The sequence below is a fragment of the Mirounga angustirostris genome, unplaced genomic scaffold, assembly GCF_029215605.1.
Source record: "Mirounga angustirostris isolate CCGP_5_RB_7025 unplaced genomic scaffold, mMirAng1.0.hap1 SCAF_12, whole genome shotgun sequence".
Taxonomy (NCBI): domain Eukaryota; kingdom Metazoa; phylum Chordata; class Mammalia; order Carnivora; family Phocidae; genus Mirounga; species Mirounga angustirostris.
This window is the reverse complement of record NW_026991720.1, coordinates 71,411,245-71,427,157: the sequence shown is the minus strand read 5'-3', so window position 1 is coordinate 71,427,157 and position 15,913 is coordinate 71,411,245.

Genomic DNA, 15,913 nt, shown 5'->3' with positions numbered 1-15,913 from the left:
AAGCAGGGGGAGTGGGGGAGGGAGAAGCAGGCCTCCCGCAGAGCAGGGAGCCCGATGTGGGACTTGATCCCAGGATCCTGGGATCATGACCTGAGCTGAAGGCAGACACTTAATGACTGAGCCACCCAGGCACCCCTACTGTAAGATGTTCTACAGGATTTTAACAGGAAAAAATGCTGCAAAATGCATTTCTTTTATTTTTAAATATAGATACCACTTACTCGTTTTATTCATACATGAAGTTATAAAAATAACTAGGTAGGGGGTGCCTGACTGGCTCAGTCAGTAGAGCATACGACTCTTGATCTTGGGGTTGTGAGTTTGAGCCCTACGTTGGGTGTAGAGGTTACTTAAAAAAAAAAAAAACTATTTCTAAAATATCTATTGATATTTACTAAAATATAATAAATATAAAAATAAATATAAAATACCTATATTTTTATAAGATATAAAAATATATAAATTATAAATATATGTTTATAATATATATTTTATATAAAATATAAAAATATATAAAATTTTACTAAAACTAGGTAGTTTCTAAAATATCTACTAATATTTACATTTCTAAATTATCTACTGATTTTCTTTCTAAAATAACTAATCTACTAAAGCCATTTTCCACTTTGATTAAGGGAAGTACTAACAGATATTCTAACTTCAACTACTATTTTTATAATATGAATCTATATATTAAAAAGCAAAATATTGGATAAATTTCTATATTGATAGGGTTGATTTGAAAAAAAAAATAGATGCTCAACTAATTTTCAACAAGACAGGAAAGAATATCCAATGGAAAAAAGACAGTCTCTTCAGCAAATGGTCTTGAGAAAATTGGACAGCCACATGCAGAAGAATGAAACCAGACCACTTTCTTACACTATACACTAAAATAAACTCAAAATGGATAAAAGGCCCAAATGAGAGACAGGAATCCATCAAAATCCTAGAGGAGAACACAGGCAGCAACCTCTTTGACCTTGGCAGCAGCAACTTCTTGCTAGCCACATCTTCAAAGCAAGAGAAACAGAAGCAAAAATGAACTATAGGGACTTCATCAAGATAAAAAGCTTTTGCACAGCAAAGGAAACAGTCAACAAAACTAAAAGGCAACCTAAAGAATGGGAGAAGATATTTGCAAATGTCTTATCAGATAAAGGGCTAGTATCCAAAATCTATAAAGAATTTATCAAACTCAACACCCAAAAAACAAAAAATCCAGTCAAGAAATGGGCAGAAGGCATGAACAGATATTTCTCCAAAGAAGACATACAAAACGCCAACAGACATGTGAAAAAATGTTCAACATCACTTGGCATTAGGGAAATACAAATCAAAACCACAATGAGATACCACCTCACACTGGTCAGAACAGCTAAAATTAACAAGTCAGGAAACGACAGATGTTGGCGAGGATGCAGAGAAAGGGGAATCCCTCTTACACTGTTGGTGGGAATGCAAACTGGTGCAGCCACTCTGGAAGCTAGTATGGAGGTTCCTCAAAAAGTTAAAAATAGAGCTACCCTATGACCCAGGAATTGCACTGCTAGGTATCTATCCAGAGGCTACAAACAGTGATTCAAAGGGGCACATGCACCCCAATATTTATAGCAGCGATGTCCACCATAGCCAAAGTATGGAAAGAGCCCAGATGTCCATGGACAGATAAATGGATAAAGAAGATATGGTATATATATATGTATACACAATGGAATATTACTCAGCCATCCAAAAGAATGAAATCTTGCCATGTGCAATGACGTGGATGGAACTAGAGAGTATTATCCTAAGCAAAATAAGTCAGTCAGAGAGAGACAAATATCATCTGATTTCATTTGTATGTGGAATTTAAGAAACAAAAAAGATGAACATAGGGGAAGGGAAGGGAAAATAAGACAAAAACAGGGAGACAAACAATAAGAGACTCTTAATCATAGGAAACAAGCTGAAGGTTGCTGGAGAAGAGGTGGGTGGGGGATGGGGTAACTGGGTGATAGGCATTAAGGAGGGCACTTGATGTAATGAGCACTGGGTGTTATATGCAACTGATGAATCCCTAAATTCTACCTGTGAAAATAATAATACACTATATGTTAATTAAATTGAATTGAAATAAAAATTTTCTTAAAAAAGAAAAAATAGCAATAATAGAAATAGGTAATACTACTGCCTGAATCATGAGGAGTAAACAATCACAGGTTAAATTCAGTGGGGGAAATAAAGAGCCTCCAGCTGCCAATAGAGGCTATATAATCTGCATGTAGAGTCAAAAGAAAAATTCATTTTTCAAAATTAAATTTTAGTCAGGGGGATAGTTCCATGCATGTGAACTAACCATGCCTCATCATAACTTCTTAGTCCTCAGAATAAGAGTGTTTTTAGTGAAATTTGGAAACAAAGACTTAAATTTTCATTCTCTACTTCTCTTCAGTTCACTATGAGGCTTTTTGCCAATCATTCCCTTTTCCTTTTTACACTCTTCATCTGTAAAATAGGACTAACATTTGCCAATAACCTTAAGGTTGAGGGGGAAAAAATACCATAATCATGTCTCTGCCAAAATTGAGATTTTAGGAAATAAATCACTGGATTTATAAATGCAAAATGTAATTATCCTGTAAGTTTTCCCTGTTGCAGTATTGATAGAGTATATATTGCAAATGTAAATATTGAAAAAGATGGTTCTCATGATTAACATTAATATATATTTATTGAGGTACCTATAGGGTATTTGGCAATGTACTAGTCAGTGATCTTACATCAAATCTGAAATAGATTCACACTGCAAAGACATATATAACCTAAATTAGAATTCCACAAATTGGAGAACCGGCCAGTTTCTCCCATGGGGAAAAAAAGAATTCAAATGCATGAAGAGCAGACTGGGTACATGAGAACTGGACACAAATCTCAACCACTGAGCTAAACCACTTTCTCAGATGCCAATCCTATAAGCATCACTTTCAGATTTCTTCTCTAAAGAGGTATAACTCTGGTTCCCAGGAGACCTGAAGGAGTACCTCATCTAAAGTCTAGTACTTCCTTCTTTCAAGTCTATGAACCACATCTGCTCTTCTCCACTGCCCTCTAAGTACAGTGGCCCAGAGGAATCTCAGTTTTAATAAAACCCCAAGACTTCCCACAGAGGATCCTCTAGTTAGAATTCTAGACTTGGCTTCTTAGATTAAGAATCTTTTTTAACCAATTTGTAGAGCTTTACTCAAGACAGGAAACAACACGTTGCAGAGCAATTAAGCCAAGAACTCTGTGGCAAAGGTTCAAAACCTCATTCTACCTTTGACTCACCCTGGGACTTGTGAAGGTGACTTCACTTCTCTGGAACTCTTTTTTTCTCATCTAAAAAATGGAAAGATGAATAGTAACCTGCTTTGATCAGAGGCTTGTTACACATGGGGAAAATGCATTTGTGAAGGTCTTTGGAAAATACAAAGAGCCGTAGAAAGGTTAGATAATGAAGGTTTTGTCTAAGCAAGACTGGAATGGCTACCTCTCTTCATTTTTATCCTCTGTTGAACTCAACTTTCTCTTCAGGCTATAAAAGAAGGAACCCTATATTTCTTCCTTAAGGATGTTTTTTCACATAAATTTTTAAATGCCTTTCATATTCATGTTTCAAGTTCTCCTGGAATTGGCTTTTTTCCTCCAGCGTTATGTATCCAAGATAATGAGGAATTCAGAAGAACCACCTGCTGATAAAAACATCCACAGGCTGGCCTTATGCCCAAAAAAGATAAGTCCAATCCATGAGCAACCAGAGAAATCTGTCTCTTTTCTATACAAGTAGTTGGGTCCCTCATTTTTTCTCTTATACTTAAGGCCCTATGACCCTTCATCAAAATCTCATGGAATAGGAATACCTCTCCCAAGGGGTTTGACTTTTGAATAGGTTGAATTTCTCACCAGTTTGGAGGTTTTCTTTCTCCAGTTCACTTTCTAAAAATAATCCATTTCCTTCTATTTTACAGCTTACAAAGCACTTCTGCATATTTTGAGAGTAAACTGAGATTCAGTGGAATCTAAGGACATGCCCTTGTCTGCTTAGTAATAAGTAGTAGAGCTAAAAGTCAAAACTACTGAGTGGACTTTCTGTACTGCACAGTGCTGCTTGCCTTGATTATTCTAGAAAGAGTAGGAAATAAGATTGTAAAGGCAGGCAGGGGTCAAATCATGGAAGGTCTTGAATGCCAGGCAATGCCAAATCACCCAAGGATTGTTGTTGTTGTTTTATTTGGGGTGGGGGGCAGTGCTGATTTGTGTTTTAAATAAGAGTGGAGCTGTTGGAAGACTAAATAATCTGGGAAATGTATGTGTAATGGATTAAAGAAAAGATAGTGTGTCAGTCTGGGTGTAATTAGAAGATAGAAACCACACAATAATTTGAATAGGAGAAGTTTAGCGTTAAAAAATCATTTAACTATGATAGAGAAGTAACTATAAAGATGTAAGAGAAGTATGAAGAGAACATTATGGTTGGTGGAGAGTACATAAGAAAGAAGAAATTTTACAGAGAGCCTCCTCCCCAGGGCTGGGGTAAAAAACTTCATTGGAGAAGGTATGGCTGTAGCCCACTGGACAGTGGAGCAGTTTGCCAAACTGGCCAGGCCAGAGTCACTGCACAGCAAGAAATAACCCTCTACGGAGTGGGCGAGTCAAAGCTCTGGGTGAGCATACAGAGGAAATCAGGGCATTACTGCTGGTACAAGGCCTGGAACACATGGTGTCTATAGTGAGACAGTTATAGGAAACAACCTTCTGGAGTCCAAGCAAGCAAGGAAAACACACAGAAGAAATCAGGTTCCACTGCCAGCATTAGACCTGAGCACACCAGTGTCCACTTTGGGAGGGTTGAAGCAAGATAGTCACTGGGCCCAGCCCAGGCCACAAGGTCACCAGGGGACTACACATTCTGGGGTCTATTTGGGATAGAGCACCGGTAGATGGCCCATAAACACACAACGTTGGCAGACCTCAAAGCAGGAGCAAAGAAAAGCACAATGTAGCACATGGAACCAGGAAGAGAAGTTCTTGTCTTCCTGCAGTGTCCCTTAGGCAAGCTCTCCTGACAAAGCTTAATACTGTGCTCACTGGGACAAGAAATGTTTAAGAGTCCAATCTATTATCCCAAGCATATATTGAAAAGTAAATTTGGAGCTCAGAAACAATAAATTGATAACAGGCACTGATAGCTTGGAAGTCTTCCCCCTCTTACCTGAACAGAATAATGACAACAGAAATTGTCACTGATTTGGAACCATGATTAAGTAAGGGCCCTACAGCCATTTCCCAGGCTCTTCTATTTGAGCTCTTGTAACCATGACCTTCAAGTGGTTCCTTAATATTCTCCTATTGCATCTTTAGTGATAATTCTAATATAATTCTAGCTCTTCAAAAGCTTTCTACATCTTCCTTTTTGGGGAGAAGGCAATTAGAAAAAAGGGAAGAGAAAGATAGCATCTGGGAAAGTGGAGACTTTTGTTCCAGCATTCTCCCATGGACCACTAAAGCTGACCATGGTAGTAAGATCAATTTGAACGTAACTGAAACTCACTTTAAAAACAGTTTCTCGGGACGCCTGGGTGGTTCAGTTGGTAAGCGTCTGCCTTCGGCTCAGGTCATGATCTCAGGGTCTTGGGATCGAGTCCTGCATCAGGCTCCCTGCTCACCAGGGAGTCTGTTTCTCCCTCTCCCTCTGTCTCTTCCCCCTGCTCATGCTCTCTCTCAAATAAATAAATAAAATCTTTAAAAAAATAATAAATAAATAAATAAATAAATAAATAACAGTTTCTCTGTGCAACAGATTCTCTTGTCCGCTCGACTAACACTCCTTGCTTAAGGTAGGGGGATCAAAAACCTTTTCCCATTGATCTCTTCAAGCTAGTCACACCCACCCAGGGAATGAAACAGACCAAAAGGAACAGGGGAATTAAGGTGGATAGTACTTATTAAGCAAACATTGCAAAAAGTATGTTCTTGCTCATGGATTTGTAAATAAGAGAATATCTGGTGCAAGCTTCTCCACCCAGAATGTATATAAGTGGATTTCTGGATGCTCTTTAATGTTTAGTGTTCTAAAAGGGGGAAGGACAAAAGAAAATGATAGAAAACTCTGAGTTCTTCCATCTGTGTAAGAAATGCACTGCCTTTTCGCAGGCCATCAAACCAATAACTTTCTTTTTCTTTTTAATGGTTGTATAACAGTGATTCATCTTTTACTGTAAGTGCATCTCTCAAAAATTCTACTATACATATTAATCAAGAACCTTAAAAGTCACCATATTCTTTAATGAAGCAATTGATTTGATATTGTTGACCAGTCACTCCTTCTAGTAGCTTCCTAGTAAAACAGTGCTCTCCTAATTTTCCTCCTACCTCTTCATTAAGCATTGGAATTTCTTGGGGTTCTGCTGTGGGCCTCTATTTTCCTCATCCTACTCATTCAACTCCTCAGCCATCAGTTGCATGATTTCAATTGCTACCTACATGGAAATGACATAAATTTATTTCTGCTGCTGAGATCTGTCTCCTAAGCAACAGATCTATATATCCAACCACCTCTAAACACAACATGAAGGCTTCCCAGGCACCTCAAAATAACATGTACAAAACCAAAGTCATCACATTGCCCCCAAACCTTTTCTGGCTTCTTTATTCTTTATGTCAGTGAATGGCACCACCGAATACCCAGTTACCCATATAGAAACCTAGAAGCCATTCTTGATGATTCTTCCTTCACCCTCAACTCCCACAGGAAATTCTGCTTCCTAAGTATTTCTGAAATCCACCCACCTCTGTCCATCCCCTTGACAACTCCCCCAATTCCTGGCACTGTCATCTGATACCCTCTTAGTCAAGGTTTTTCCATCCAACCCATTCTTCATACAGCAGCCAGGGATATTCTTACAAATCAGAAATAACATCCTATAACTCCATAATAAGGGCTTAAAACCCTTCAGTCACTCTTAGGATAAAATCCAAACTTAACATGACTTTAAATAAAAGTCTTTATTTTGCCCTGCCTACCTCTCCACATTCATTTTTCCTCCCTCCTCCTTCACTAACATTTCCAAAGTTACTTGTTTTCTCTTGCCTCTGAGCCTCTGCTGCTGACTCTGTCAAACCCCCTTCCCTTCCACCTAACTGTGCACTTGGCCTGTTCCTACTCATGCTGAGAGCTAATGGTTCATCCCATGAAAAGCCCCCTCAGACTCTGCTGGATTGTGAGTTGACCTATATTGTGCTTCCAGAGCAGCCCTGCTTCTCTCAATCCAAGCATGTATCGCACTTCATTTTTCTTTTTTAAAACTCAGCTTAGTTTAGGTATAATTTGTATCCAATTAAATTAGCCAATTTAAGTGTATAATACATTTTGATAAATATATCAATTGTGTAACAACCACCACAATCAAAATATAGATCTATCTGCCAAGAAGTTCCGTTGTTAATCCTTCGCCCCACCACCTCTGCTTCAGATTAACACCGATCTGCTCTGTCACTGTAGTTTTGTCTTTTCCGTAATATCACATAAATAGAATCATACATGCACACATAGGCAGCCATTCGTGGCTGGCTTCTTTCACTTAACAGAATGCTTCTGAAATTCATCCTTGTTGCATGTAAGAGTAGTTCATTCCTTTTTTTTTTTAATTGCTGTGCAGCATTCCTTTGCATGGATGTACCAGTTTATTTATTAACCTGTTTCTAAAATGTTTGCTTCAAGTTTGGAGACATTAGGAATAAAGATGCTATGAATATTTACTTACAAGTCTTTGTCTGGACATATATTTTCATTTTTCTTAGGCAAAGACCTCCAAGTAGGATTGCTGGGCCATATGGTAAGTATGTGTTTAACTTTATAAGAAACTGCCAGATTGCTTTCCAAAGTGACTGTAGTTTGCATTCCCACCAATATTTGAGCGTTCCAATTGCTCTGTCTTCTTGATAACACTTGGTATGGTCAGTCATTCTAATTTTAGCCATTCAAGTGGCTGCATAGTGGTATCACACTGTGGTTTTTATATGCATTTCTCTAATGACTAATGATGTTGAACATCTTTCATATACTTGTGTGACATTCATATACCTTTGTTAGTAAAGTATCTGTTCAAATATTTTCCCACTTTTGTATTGGGTTGACTCTTTATTATTGAGTTATAATGTTCTCTCTATATTCTGATATAGTCCTTTATTAAATACATGTTTTGAAAATATTTTCTCCCAGGCCAAGGCTTACCTTTTCACTTTCTTAATAGTGTCTTTTGAAAAGCAAAAGATTTCAGTTTTTATGGGGTCCAACTTACCCATTTTTCTTCTATATGACCTCTTATTTTAATGGCTTTATTAACTGCCTATCTTTCCTACTACAGAATAAGCTCAATGAGGGAAGATTACATGTATTTCTTGCTTACTGTTTCCTGCACCTGACATGTAAGGCACTCAACACCTGCACATAATGCACTCAAAGATATTTAATCAATTAATTATAATTAGTAAAAATATGGAGGTATAACTAAGCCTTCTGTACTAGACAAATGAGTCCTATTACCTGCCACACCCACAGCCTGTTAGGCTGCTGTATTTTATACTATGTAGTTCTGTTCTTTCTACTTCCCTCCTTCTTGGCTATAAATCATTAGGCTAGAGAGAAGCAAGGGCATCCAATCTGCAAGTTAACTGTGCAGGGCTCTGATGTGGGAAATCTGTTCAAACAGAAATAAGCTAGACCAGTCATTCTTGCTAATAGAAACTTGAATTGAAAAATACAGAGAAATAGGCTGTTAGTATGAAATATAGAAATATATAATATAATAGAGATATGAATCTGAAATGATGCAGAGCAACAGGCCATGAAATAGAGCAGAAGCCATGAACAAGATGACATTCGGAAGATGAATCTGTAAGGTAGCTAAAAGAAACCAAGTATACTATGGTAGTTGTCAACCTGACCACACATCTAGATAACTTGAGAAACTTAAAAACTCAGTCATCTGGGTTCCATCCCACAGACTGTTGTTTACTCAACACATATTTTTTGAACATCTACTATGTGCCAAGCACTGTTCTAGGCACAGAATACAACTGAGAGGAAAACAAATAAAACCCTATTGTTATTCAGCTTAAGTTCTAAGTCAGAATCTACAGGGATAGGATTAGATGTATATATTTGCTACAGATTAAATGTTTGTCTCCCCCCAAGATTTATATTTTGAAATATTAACCCTCAAGGTGATGGTTTTAGAAGGTGAGGACTTTGGGAGGTGATTAAGTCATCAGAGCAGAGCCCTCATGAATGGGATTATGCCCTTATAAAAAGCCAGAAAAGAGTCCTTGCCAGAACTTGGTCATGCTGGCACCCTGATCTTGGGCTTCAAGCCTCCAGAACTTTGAGAAATAAATTTCTGTTGTTTAGGAGCCATGCATTTTGTTTGCTTTGTTAGAGCAATCCAAACTGACTAAGATAATTTTTAAAGCTCCACGGGTGAGTCTGACTCAGACTCAAACTGTTGAAGAAAAGGACAAGTTAGAAATGGGAAAAGGGAGAGGCACAGAGAATTGCTGAGTTATATTAAAGGCAGAGACCTGGTCTAAAGATCTGTGAACTCCTAGTACTGAGATCAAAAGAGCCACCTGAGATTTTGTTTCAGCTTCATTGAGACTCAGTGGTAGTGTGATTTCTGCTTTCTCTTGAGGCTTAGGTGTCCCAGACTCCTGTGAGGCCTGCCCACTCAGCTGAAATTTCTGTTTTGCTTACCTCCTTCCACCTTATTTGAAGTAACTTGAGAGCTTCTTTTTCTTAGAATGACAATAACTGAATTAAACCCACGTCCTAAACTCAGGCCCCTTCTTGCCCTAATGGAAGGGAGATGGCTGACAGCAACATGCCTAGCCTTTTCCAGGCCTTCTAGCCTATTCCCCTGGACACTGACTGAGGACCAATAACAACTTAAGGTAGTTCCAAGTAGGACAACTAGGATACAAGGTCTGTGTATGAGTAGCCCATATGAATATGAGTAAGACTACCCATTGCCCCACAGACTCCTACTGCCTTTTCTTAACTCACCAAATGAGACCCCTTAGACAATAGTCCAGACTGAACCTGAGTCATCACTCTCCTTTGGATACTGTATTTTGACTGCGGACCACTAATCTTGGGGTTTTCAGATAGCCTGACCTTGAGCTCTGACCATGCCCTGACCCAGCTTATCCCCTGCCCCAAGATGTCTCCCTCCAAGTTATTGATTAATTCAACAAATATTTATTAAGTCCCTAATATGTGTCAGACACTAGATCCTCATGGATCTTACAGTTTAACTATAGAGAAAAAAAAGTACACAAAATAATTATCAATTACAATGAATTATAAAAACAAAGAACTAAAAATAGAAAAAAGAAAATTAAAACAGTGAAACCAACTTTAAATAAGGTGTTTAGGGAATATATTATGAAGAGAAGACATTTTAACAGAAAATATAAAAGGAGCCTGCCATGAGGAAGAGACCCTGAAGCAGGAAAAACATGGCTCATTTGACGAACTAAAAGAGCTCCCAATTGAGAGGAGTTAGGAGGACACCGTTATAATTAACAGATTCAATCTGAGGCTTTAAAAAAAATCTTTGTTTTGCTTCTGTCTATAGTCATTTCCAGGAGATCTGCCATTTTTTTTTCCAGAGCAATATTGCTGTAGGCCTGATCAAATGAGTGAACATTCCATCTTGACTGACCACTTAACTAATTCAGCAAAAGCAATTCACCTTTCAGTGGGACTCATGAAAGGGAAGGCCACCAAGACTATCAAGATGTAGGTGCCGAGACCTGATGGTTTTATCTACCTTGTATGGACCAAAGCAAGCCACAGGCAAGCCCAGATTCAAGGGGTGGGGGAATAGTCTCCACCTCTGCATGGAAAAAGCTGCACAGTCAGACTGAGAAGGCTGTGGGCACAGGAAGACCGTTAATTATGCCATCGGTATATTCAGTCCACACTGAGGGTGCCATGCTCTGTCAGCTACCACCTCTGTGCACACACTCTTGACTTGCTCTGCTTCCTCACTGGAGACTACCACTGCAGTGTTAGTCTCTGCAGCTTGATCACTCCTGTCAGCATCTGCCCTGCCTTCCATACAGGCTCTTCTATTGGGTCCATTTCCCTTACTCCATTTCCTGTTGCCTTGAATGGACCACCAGGCCTCTCCCTCTAGTTCAGCTGAGTTGTCGGAGGCCTACAATCTTGCAGCCCTGCCTCTGCCCTGAGAACAAACCTGGGCTGCCTTTCGAGCAGACAGAGAAGAAGATAAAAGACCAACCTATAGCCAGCAGACCTCGAAACATGTGAGTGGGCCCCAACCAGGTCAGCAGAGCCACCTACCCAGCCCGTAACTGACCACAGCCTCACGGAAGGGAGCTCAGCAGAGACCAGAACTACTTGACTGCTCCATAAACTCCTCAGCACTTATAATAGAAGCCAAACCAGAAGTGCAGTCTTGTAGACTAGCCCACGCTGGGGGGGATGTGGGAGAAAGGAGAATGACAACTTAGTGCCAGCATGGGGACTCAGTTCCGGCAATGCCCCAAGAGAAATTGGTAAGGTCAGGTAACAATTTAAGATCCTGAATCTGGGCAGAGGAAGATTGGAATGTGATTTTTGTTGTTTTTGATGTAGATGGTAGAGATGTTCAACAGCAGTTAGAAATGCAGACCTGGAGCCTGGATAATAGTTGGGAGCAGATGAGCTTGCCAAGAGAGCAGAGGAGGAAAAGAAAGCTGAGGCCTTAGCCTTGGGTAATGACCAAATTAGAGAATATAAAAAAGGTAAGTCAGTAATAAAAAGAAGGAAAAGGGCAAAGTAAACAGAACAAGAGCCAGGACAATGTAGTCATAGGACACACGAAAGCAGAGCATTTCAGGAAGGAGGCATTAAACAATGTCCAAAGCTGCGGCAACATGAAGGAGAGTAAGAACTGAACAATCCTGTCTGGAGATCAGTGAATGAGAACGAATATTTTAAGACTGACTCACAATGAAAAGTATTAGTAAAATAAGGGCTTTAATTAACAATTGGAAACATTTAACAAAGTTTTCAAAAGGTCACACAAGCCCAGAATAAACAAAATATAACAGATGAGGGAAAGAGTGACCAGGAAGTGAGGCAGCCAAGCCAGTGCAGGGGCCTCAAGAAGAAAGGCATTTATCAGGAAAATATAACCACTGTTTTTCTGTAATTCCTGCTATTGCTTGTAAAAACCACAATACTCCTTGAAGCTGGAAAACATTTTGAATATGCTTCACTTTGTGGATTTGGAAACCGTACCCTAGACAGAATTCAGTTTGAAGGAAAAGGAGCCTCCTGCAAAAATGGATTGCGTAAGAAGCCAAGTGTAATTTTTCTTTGATGGCACTCACTGGGTGTTCTCTGAATTTACAATCAGGGGCTTCTAATTGATAAAGCTTTGATAGCACAAAAGGTCATCTTGGATTACTCAGTCCTGCTTTGCAACATACTGTGCTTTCCACAAACATTAGCAATTAACTGCAATAAATAATGGCATGATTCACCCCTTTCAAACACAGGACAGCATCCTGAAGCCCCTTAGCTGCAGTAAACAGCAAGTAGGAACTGCCCTTTTATGTAAACACTTTCCATACCACATTTGAATTTGTCTCTAAAGTTTGTCTGATGCTTTTTCTCCATTTAACACACATTTATATGGGATCTAAATCTATTACCCCACATAAGAAAAATCATAATCTTAAAATAAAATCTCTGTATCACAGGTGATATATGTATGAACCTGCCATTTAAAAAAAAAATCTCTTTAATTAAATTATTCCTTCATTTAACCAAGAACCCTTTATTGTCCTAATGACTTATTATTTTAATTCAGTCCAAGTGGCAAGAAGGAATTAGGTACTGTTCTGTTGTAACATGTCTCATTCCCATTCCAGTTTCATTCGCAATAAATGTGTTACAGTTCTTCCGCTGGCAGTCAAGGAAACTTCATACAAAAGCAGCATTTACTTGCAGTTATAACAGAGCCAAGGAATACATATGCTATTTGACAGTTTGGAGTATCTGTTTTCCAGCATTCAGCTGGAGCTGTTATTGGAACCATTAAAATTATTTTTTTATAGTTTTTAAAGGCCCAAGACATATTAATTTGTCCTGATGGATGGTATAATGTGTTCATGTAAAAGAAAAACAAGTGTTACATAAACCATGACTAAACTGTCAACCACCTCCTCTTTACCTCACTTTTGACTCGACATATTTATTCTCCATCGAAAATGGCAACCAGTAAAAAAATAAAACCCCCATTTTGATTTACTTTTTACTTGATGATACTCACACCCTTTATCACAATAAGCCATTGCCATTTTTGACCCAAAATAAAAATGAAACGTTTGCTTTCAGACAAAAGTAAACACAGATGGTTCGATAATATTACAGAACTTTGCACAAATGGTTTCATTTAAAGCAGGCCCATTTAATGCCACATTTCATTAAGTATGGCCTGTCTTAAATCAGACAGGCTCTCCTACAAGGAACCAATCTTTATCTTTCTTTAAATTCAGTGTAGGTGGCTTGTCTGTCACTATAAAGGACTTTGCTTCTTTGTACAAGGATAGCTGGAGTGGTGGGGGGTGAGAGGGATGGGTGGCTGGGTGATAGACACTGGGGAGGGTATGTGCTATGGTGAGCGCTGTGAATTGTGCAGGACTGTTGAATCACAGACCTGAACCTCTGAAACAAATAATACATTATATGTTAAAAAAAAAGAAGAAGAAGAAGATAGCAGGAGGGGAAGAATGAAGGGGGTGGAAATCGAAGGGGGAGACAAACTATGAGAGATGATGGACTCTGAAAAACAAACTGAGGGTTCCAGAGGGGAGGGGGGTGGGGGGATGGGTTAGCCTGGTGATGGGTATTAAAGAGGGCACGTTCTGCATGGAGCACTGGGTGTTACACGCAAACAATGAATCATGGAACACTACATCAGAAACTAACGATGTAATGTATGGCGATTAATATAATAATAAAAAAGATAAAGTGTAGGTTCACTCTAAGAAAGCAAATCAGAAGAGGTACAAAAATGAAAGATATAGACTTAAAAGATATAAAAAAGCGAGTGACTTAAGTATATATGGAATATAATTTAAACCAAGAAACAGACTCTTAACTATAGAGAACCAGAAGGGAGGTGGCTGGGTGGATGGGTTAAATAGGTGATGGGTATTAAGGAGGGTACTTGTGAGGTGAGCACTGGGTGTTTATGGAAGTGTTGAATCGCTAAATTGTACACCTGAAACTAATATTACAGTGTATGTTAGCTAACTGGAATTTAAATAAAAACTTAAAAAAAAAAAAAGGATAGACATTAAAGCTGAGAAGCAAGGTGAGCCTCTTCAACCCAGCCAGGCCAATCCAATTTGCAAACAGATTGTATCCAAAGTTTCTTTTGTCAGTCTATTGTGGGATTTTAACAGCATTTTACCATAGAAACAATGGTATACTCAATGGTTAGGTTCTTAGGAAAGGCCATAAAAACCTGTTTAACTCACTGTATAGTTGTGTTAACAGCTAAGCAGTACCAAAATGCACCTGTGCTAAATAATACCATAGAACTAAGTATGCATAATATTTCAATGAGAAAATTCATGGGGAGTTCCATGTTTCGTGCCTGTGATGCAGCTTCAGTAACAACACCCTCTAATTCCTCTTGCAGACCTCCTTCCTGTTGGGCAATAGGACTTGGACTTCCTTGCCCTAATTACAAGCCACCAGTGCTGGCCACTATTATTTGGAGTCAGGGTTCCAGCACAGTAGATGAATCACATACAGGAGGTAAAGACAGAGACTGGGGGTAAGGGGTAAATGTGTGGGATGGTCTAATAGGTAAAGAGGGACAAAAGTCTCTTGCCAGCATACACCTCAGGCCCCACTCTTTGATCTAGCCTGTGCAACATCATTCCTTCCTTTTGCTGTGAGCATTATTCTGTCTAATTCACCTTTAATTGCTACTACCTGTTGCTCCTATCAAGGTTTCTTTCTTCCTCCTGGTCTACTGCACTTCAGAATAGCAGTCTTTATTTTTTTTCCTTTATTCCTATTTGTCCTTTTGAAGTTTCCTAAAGATTGGTAGAGCTGCTAGCAAAGGGAGTCAGAGGATAAAAGAGTGCTCCTAAATTTACTTTCCACGTCTTTTTTTTTTTTTAATTTAGATTAAGTTGAGAAAGACAAAAGTATGGCTGGATGATAACAATAAGTTTTGGAGAACAAAACAAGGTATGAATTTGTTCTATAACATTCAAGAGCAAGATAGATCACATTAATGGATATGCTTCACTTGGAAGAAAATCTTGCTCAGCCCCCACCAGCCAGAGGTATCAAGATATTCCAGCTCACATTTGGGTGACTGCCTTTTCCTCCTCAACTCTCCCAGAATGAGGGGCAGGGTGGTACCCTAAGAAGAGGGTAAATCTCTCCTGAGCCTCAGGCCATAATGGTCGTACATGAAATGCTTCTTGCTTAAGCCCGCCAATCCGTCCAAAGATGGGCCATGCCATTCTTCTCCGCCAGAGATCTCTTAAGTCAGCTTTTAAAAATTATTATTAAGTAAGTTCTACACCCCCATAGAGCTTAAACCCATGACCCTGAGATCAAGAGCAGCATGCTCTACAACTGAGCCAGGTGCCCTTAAGTCAGTATTTAAGAGTCATAAATCCTCACCATCACAGCATCAACATGCCCCATTTTACCTCCCCATCTGAAGACCTCACTATGGGGACAAGGGAGACAGGTTCCCAGTATTCATAAAGCTGTCACCTAGATTGGCACCCCACCCCAATCTCTGAAAGCTAATCCACGCTCTTGTCAGTTCGGTACCCTCTGCCCTCC